Genomic DNA, 6,492 nt, shown 5'->3' with positions numbered 1-6,492 from the left:
GAAGGGTGTCGCATGTTCGGCCCTGGCAACAATATTTTTTTAACTTGTTCTGATAGTGCAGCAGTATTTTTTTAAAAAAAAGTTATCCTTTCCCTGTTTGGGGACTCACGCACTTGCCTGTTGTTTCAACTTGTTTTTTTACTAGCAAGCTAGCTGGCTGGCTGGTTGGTTGGCTGGCTGTTGCTGGTGGCCATGAAGTTCACAGCTCGTTTGTCGTAGTCATCGTCGTCGTGTTGAGAAGGTCATCTTCATTTGAACTTTTTCAACAAATTGCAATTATGTGACTGTGCCATGGGAGAATTGTTATATGACTCGGCGAACTATAAAAACTCATAAAAATATAAAGGATAATAAAGCACCACCAACGGCAGCAACATAAGCAAACACCACAAGCATTAACAACAAAAACGACGACGAGTGCAACCAAAAAACACGGAAACTTTCAATGTATCTGCAATAACATGTACAACTTGCAACACCAATGGCAAATGTTGTCTCTGTTCTCTGTGTGTGGCCTTGCCACATAGGAGAAGGATACCGAGTTTCTTTTAAGCATTTGAACGGAAGACAAATGGTAATAACTATTTCCTCAATAATTTCTGCAACTTTCTCTCTCCCACCCTCTGTTTCACTCTCTCTCTCTCTCTCTCTCTACAGCGTTGTGGCACTTTCTTGGTCTACCAAACCTCAAAATTATGTTGCATCTGAGTTTTGAAGGAAACTACTAATTTTCCATGAAAACTAATGCCCGTTCGTCTTTTCTTTGTTTTTGTTTCTGTAGCAACTTGAAATATATTCTTGAGAGAATTCTTGTCACGCTGAGATTCAATCAAGTTGTCATCTGGTTGCACTTTTGGCAAATTTTCAAAAAACAAAAAAAAGGAGAGTCGAGATATTTTTCGTTTATTAAAAAAGCGAAATGCTGTGATTAATTAAATTTTGATAAATGGTTATATTTAAGAGCCTTGAGTAAATGAAGAAAATAATGGTTTTTGGATTAACTTAGAAAAATATATTGTTTTTTTTTTTTATGAGAAACAAATTTATTTGAGTCCAGTTGTGCCAATCTAGTTCAATACGATCAAGCAGGTCGGTTTAGTAATAAATCTGCGTATGAGTAATATGAAATATATGAAATCACCCATACGTTTAATAATAGGTGTACTATGAACTATACAGGGTGATTAAATTTTATTCATTGAAAGCAAAAAATGTCAGAAACAGCATCACATTTTAGAATAAGTTTAGATTTGTTTAGATTTGGCACGAATTATGGCCTTCATACGGCCAATGAAACCGTCACACGCTGCCCAAATGTTGCTCTGCGGTATTTTGGCCCATTCCTGGCGAAACGCTTCCTTGAGGTGATCGATAGTTTGGTATTTTTTAGTGCCATCCTTGCTTTCAATAATACTCCAGACACAATTGTCCAACTGATTGGTATCCGGAGATTTTGGTTGCCATTGTGTACTGGAAATGAAGCGAGGAACCTCATTTTGCAGACATTCTTGGGTTGCGCGTGCTGAGTGCGATGATGCTGAGTCCTGTTGGAATGTCCAAGGTCTGAGGCCAAATGTTTGCGTGCCCAACGCTTCAATACACCCTCCAGAATATTTCGCGATAATATTCGGCATTTATTCTGATGCCAAGGTCGATTAATACAAGCGGAGAGCGACCATCGGCTGTTATGGCGGCCCGCACCATCACCATGGCCGGAGCTTGAGTTCTGGTTGCCAATCGAAGGTTCACATTATCAGCTGACCTCTTTGGCAAGTAGATACGATCATTTTGTTTGTTTACAAATGCTGGACAACGAATATTTTCTCATCGGAGATGGAGAAAACAAAATTCGGCACTTCACCACCCCCGGCCAAGCGAAGCAACTCTTTAGCCCTTTTGATTATTTTTTCCCTCCGTTGCGGTGTAAGTTATTGCACTTTTTGTAATTTCAATGGCTTTAACCCGAGCTCATTTTCCAATATTTGCCGAATGGAATATTGCTATATGTTCAGCTCATGAGCCATTTTCCGGCCACTCTGACGCGGGTGTCTATCAAGTCGCTTCTTTATATTTCGAAACATTTCTGCTGATGTTGCTGTTTTCTTCCGTCCACATCCTTGACATCGGGCTACGCTACCAGTATCGCGATTACGAGCGATGGTACGAGACACAAAAGATTTATTCACATTTAAATGCTGGAGTGCTTTAACGATAGCCACTAGTGGTTTTTCAGCCAAATATAAAGAAATTACACTATCACGCTTGAATTCCATCACGAATAACTTTTTTTCTGGAAAATTCTCACTAAAATGCTTTTGTACACTTGTAAACAATATAATGAGCTGTCACTGGAATAATTTTAACTGCTTGCGGGCGAGTGGCTCAGAAATGACAACAGTCTGAAGTTGGTTGCAGTTTTTTCATCTCACCCTATATTGACACAACTCTGTACTGGACCTTGCCACATATGCCCATTGTAAATGTGGCTTCCCTATATAATTCTCTTTGAGCCTACCTATCCCTTGGGGAAAAATCCCATATCCCATATAATATTCAGAACAAACAAATATTCATTTTAACTTTTTTAAACATTTTTTTTCTTCCAATTTCATGCTACTTAAGAACGTTTTTCAAAAAGTATCACACACAAAATATTGCTTTCATTAGTTGGTTTCTTTGCATTTCGATTACCAGAGTGTGATAAGCCTTTGAGGCCTTGGGAGAAAAATGCTAAAGCACACAAAAGCCCCGACGATTTAGAAATATTTATTTTTCAAATTCTCTTTAAACATCCTTAAAGCATTTCGTAAGCAACAATTGACATAAATGGCCAGTGTTTTTCATTCCATTTCTTTTTTTTCTGTTGCTTTCGGTACGTTTAACTTCAAGTATTTACGCATGTTGATATTTCAGACAAAATGTATGTATGTGTGAGGAGTGTATGCGTATGTGTGTGTCTGTGAATTGGTCAGTTAGTTGAAAAAAATAATTGAAGCATGTGATGAAAAATCAACAATACTAACAGCAATTACAAATTCACTTGAACACATATATACGCATACAGATATACACAGGCATGCCAAGCCTCATTTGTTTATATTTACAAAATATGTTTGTTTCTATGAATGTGTATGCATCTTATGCTGAGGACCATTCCAAGAAACAAATGACCATAAACTCATATTGGATAGATACTCTACATTTGAAAATTAGGGCCTAGTTGGTCATTCTGCCCATGTGTAATCTAAACATTTGAGCCTGACTTCAAATTCAGGTCGTTATCATGATATAATATAGTCGACATCGAAATTTGATGTAAGACTAAGAAGGCAACACTTCCAAATGCTTAGCGGATATACAGGGCGAGATGAAAAAACTGCAACCAAATTCAGACTGCTGTCATTTCTACGCCAATCGTCTGACAGCTGTTAAAATGATTCCAGTGACAGCTCATTATATTGTTTACAAGCGTAAAATAGCATTTTGGTGAGAATTTTCCATAAAAAAAATTTTCGTGATGGAATTCAAGCGTGATAGTGTGATTTCTTTATATTTGGCTGGAAAACCTCAAGTGGCTATCGTTAGAGCACTTAAGCATTTAAATGTGAATAAATCTTTTGTGTCTTGTACCATCGCCCGTTACCTTCATACTGGGAGCGTAGCCTGACGTCAAGGAAGTGGACGGAAGAAAACAGCAACATCAGCAGATATGGTTCGAAAGTAAAGAAGCGACTTTATCGAAACCCGCCTCGCGTAGTGGCCGAAAAATGGCTCTAGAGCTAAACATATCGTAATTTTCCATTCGGCAAATATCGAAAAATTAGCTCGAAAAGTGCAAGAACTTACACTGCAACAGAAAGTAAAGATACTCAAAAGAGCTAAAAAGTAGTTTCGCTTGACCGAAAGTGGTGAACTGCAGAATTGGGTTTTCTCCGATGAGTAAACAAACAAAATGATCGTGTTTACTTGCCAAAGAGGTCAGCTGAAAATGTGCACCTTCGGTTGGCCACCAGAACTCAAGCGCCGGCCATGGTAACGGTGTGGGCTGCCATAACAGCCGATGGTCACTCTTGTCCCACCGCTCGTATTTATCAACCGTGGCATCAGAAGAAATGCCGAATATTATCGCGAAAATATTCTGGAGGATGTATTTAAGATTCGGGCACGCAAATATTTTGGCCGCAGACCTAGCACATTCAAACAGGACTCAGCACCATCGCACACAGCACGCGCCAAAATGAGGTTCCTCGCTTCATTTCCAGCGCACAATGACCACCAAAATCTCCGGATACCAATCCGTTATACTATTGTGTCTGGAGTATTGTTGAAAGCAAGGTTGGCACTGAAAACTACCATAGTGTCGATCACCTCAAGCCAGCGCTTCGCCGAGAATGGACCAAAATACCGCAGAGCAACATTCGGCCAGCATGAAATGTGAAAATTATGGCGTTTGACTTTGTTGCAGTTTTTTTTTATCTCACCCTGTAAACATTTTTGCGGGAAGAGTGGACCGATGTATTCCATCTTCACAACAATTCTTGTATTAGTAGAAATATTGGTATATATAAATTTGAAGACAATCAGATTCATAATTCGCATTTTTAGAGAGTTTTGATATTGAAAATATTGACCCCTTTTTTGGAGAGTTACCATAAGGGGTTGACTGATACGATTTATGTTCAGACCTGATCTTATGTTGCCAAGTTTGAAAGCGATCGGATACTCATTTCTTGGCTTATGAGCTCCATGGTTATGAGTAAGGTAAAAGAAGGAGTGGTCCCTTCTATCCGTTCTTCTTACCAGATCTTGTATTGGTGGAAATATTGAGATGTGCGAAATTCGAAGACAATATTTTATTTCACATTTCATAACAGTTATAATCATTCAAAATGTTGACCTTTTGTGGGGGAGGTACTTGATGGAATGGGCCGATATTTTCGCACCTGACCTTGTACTGATAAAAATATTCGGATTCGCTTTTGTTTTTTAAGTAAATAATTTTCCATGAGAATGTTGGCCTTTTGTGAGGGATTTACCCCAATTTGATTTAAGTTTAATAATAATATTACGATCTACGAAGTTTGAACCAAATCAAATACTTTTTTCGATAGGTATCGTGCGCGCCAGACAGAGAAGGGCAACCGATTTCGTGTAAAGAGACCTAGAGTCTATAACCGTTGTTTCGATGAGACACGTTACGGTAACAGCTTCGGTAAATTGCCTTCTTGTTCAGATACGCACAAAACCCCGTAATATTTAAAATAAAAAATTGTCACATCTACAACCTCAAATATTTTAACTTATTTCGTTCATATTTAGTTTCAAAATGTATTCTTCTGAATAAAAATCGGTGATAGTAACGAAGGGACTCACGAAAATGAATTCTCGATCTCATTGCATTGTACTAAGACCAAATGCCCTGTGTTTCGTAGGTGATTACCTTGTGGATTTTATTCAATGTATGGATGTAAAAAATGTAGGATACAATGTTTAAATTATATACTGACATTACTAAAGTATATAAATTTGTTCGGTGTAGGGTGACATATGTATGTATGTTTAATTACAATCAATTTTTCTCATGTTAAAAAATTGGTAGTCTTGGGTTTTCTTTAAATTCAAACTGATATGCAGACTGAAAGTATAGTTTTCAAAAAACGGCATGTGACAAATGTTTAAACTAAATATTTTCCTTGTATTTCTTGCTTAATTTAGTTTAACAAACAACATTGGTGTTGCTTTCTATGTTCACTTTTTCAATGGCATGACAAGTCTACCAGTTAGCTAGTCATAGAGATGGCAGCACATGAGCTGCAAACTATAATAAAATCAATGGATTTTTTGAGGATCAATGGGGATGAATGTTCAATATTAAAATAATTTTTTATTCAGCAACGTATTGAAGTATATTCAAATCAGCCCAAGTATATTATTGAAAGATAATTTTGAAAGTTTTCAAATTCTCTTGAAATTAAATTTCAATGTTAAAGCTTTTTTGGAGAGCAAATTTCTGCGGAAAAATCTTAGTAAGCTTAAGAACTTAATATTGTAAAAAAATCCATGCTACTAATATTCCGCGAAAAAGTAGTCTTGCGATCTTTACCTCTTTCACCACTGTAGCGTATACTTTATTCTCTTGATATAAGGTGGCAACACGTATACGACACCCATGCGTCGTAATGTATGTTCCATACAAGTTTGTTTATGATTTTTTCACAATCCGATTTACTTCCTACAAATAAATATAGTACATTTTTAGTTTACTCCTTAAAAATTAGATTTAAATGGCAATTGAAAAATTTCTAAAGGATAAATGCGTATTTCACTTTATTTTTTGGCATCTCTTATACCACATGTCTTTGTCCGTTCTCTGTTCTTCAATGACGACAATTCTTTTGAATGACACCCCAAGAAAAAAGATGAAGTCCATTTTACTAAAAACATTCTTCAATGTACCCCAAAGGATATTAAGGGACTTGGTCAAGTCAATTT

Source organism: Musca domestica, unplaced genomic scaffold, assembly GCF_030504385.1.
Source record: "Musca domestica strain aabys unplaced genomic scaffold, Musca_domestica.polishedcontigs.V.1.1 15, whole genome shotgun sequence".
In the NCBI taxonomy this organism is placed as follows: Eukaryota; Metazoa; Arthropoda; class Insecta; order Diptera; family Muscidae; genus Musca; species Musca domestica.
The sequence above is the reverse complement of the archived record's forward strand: the minus strand, read 5'-3'. Positions refer to the sequence as shown.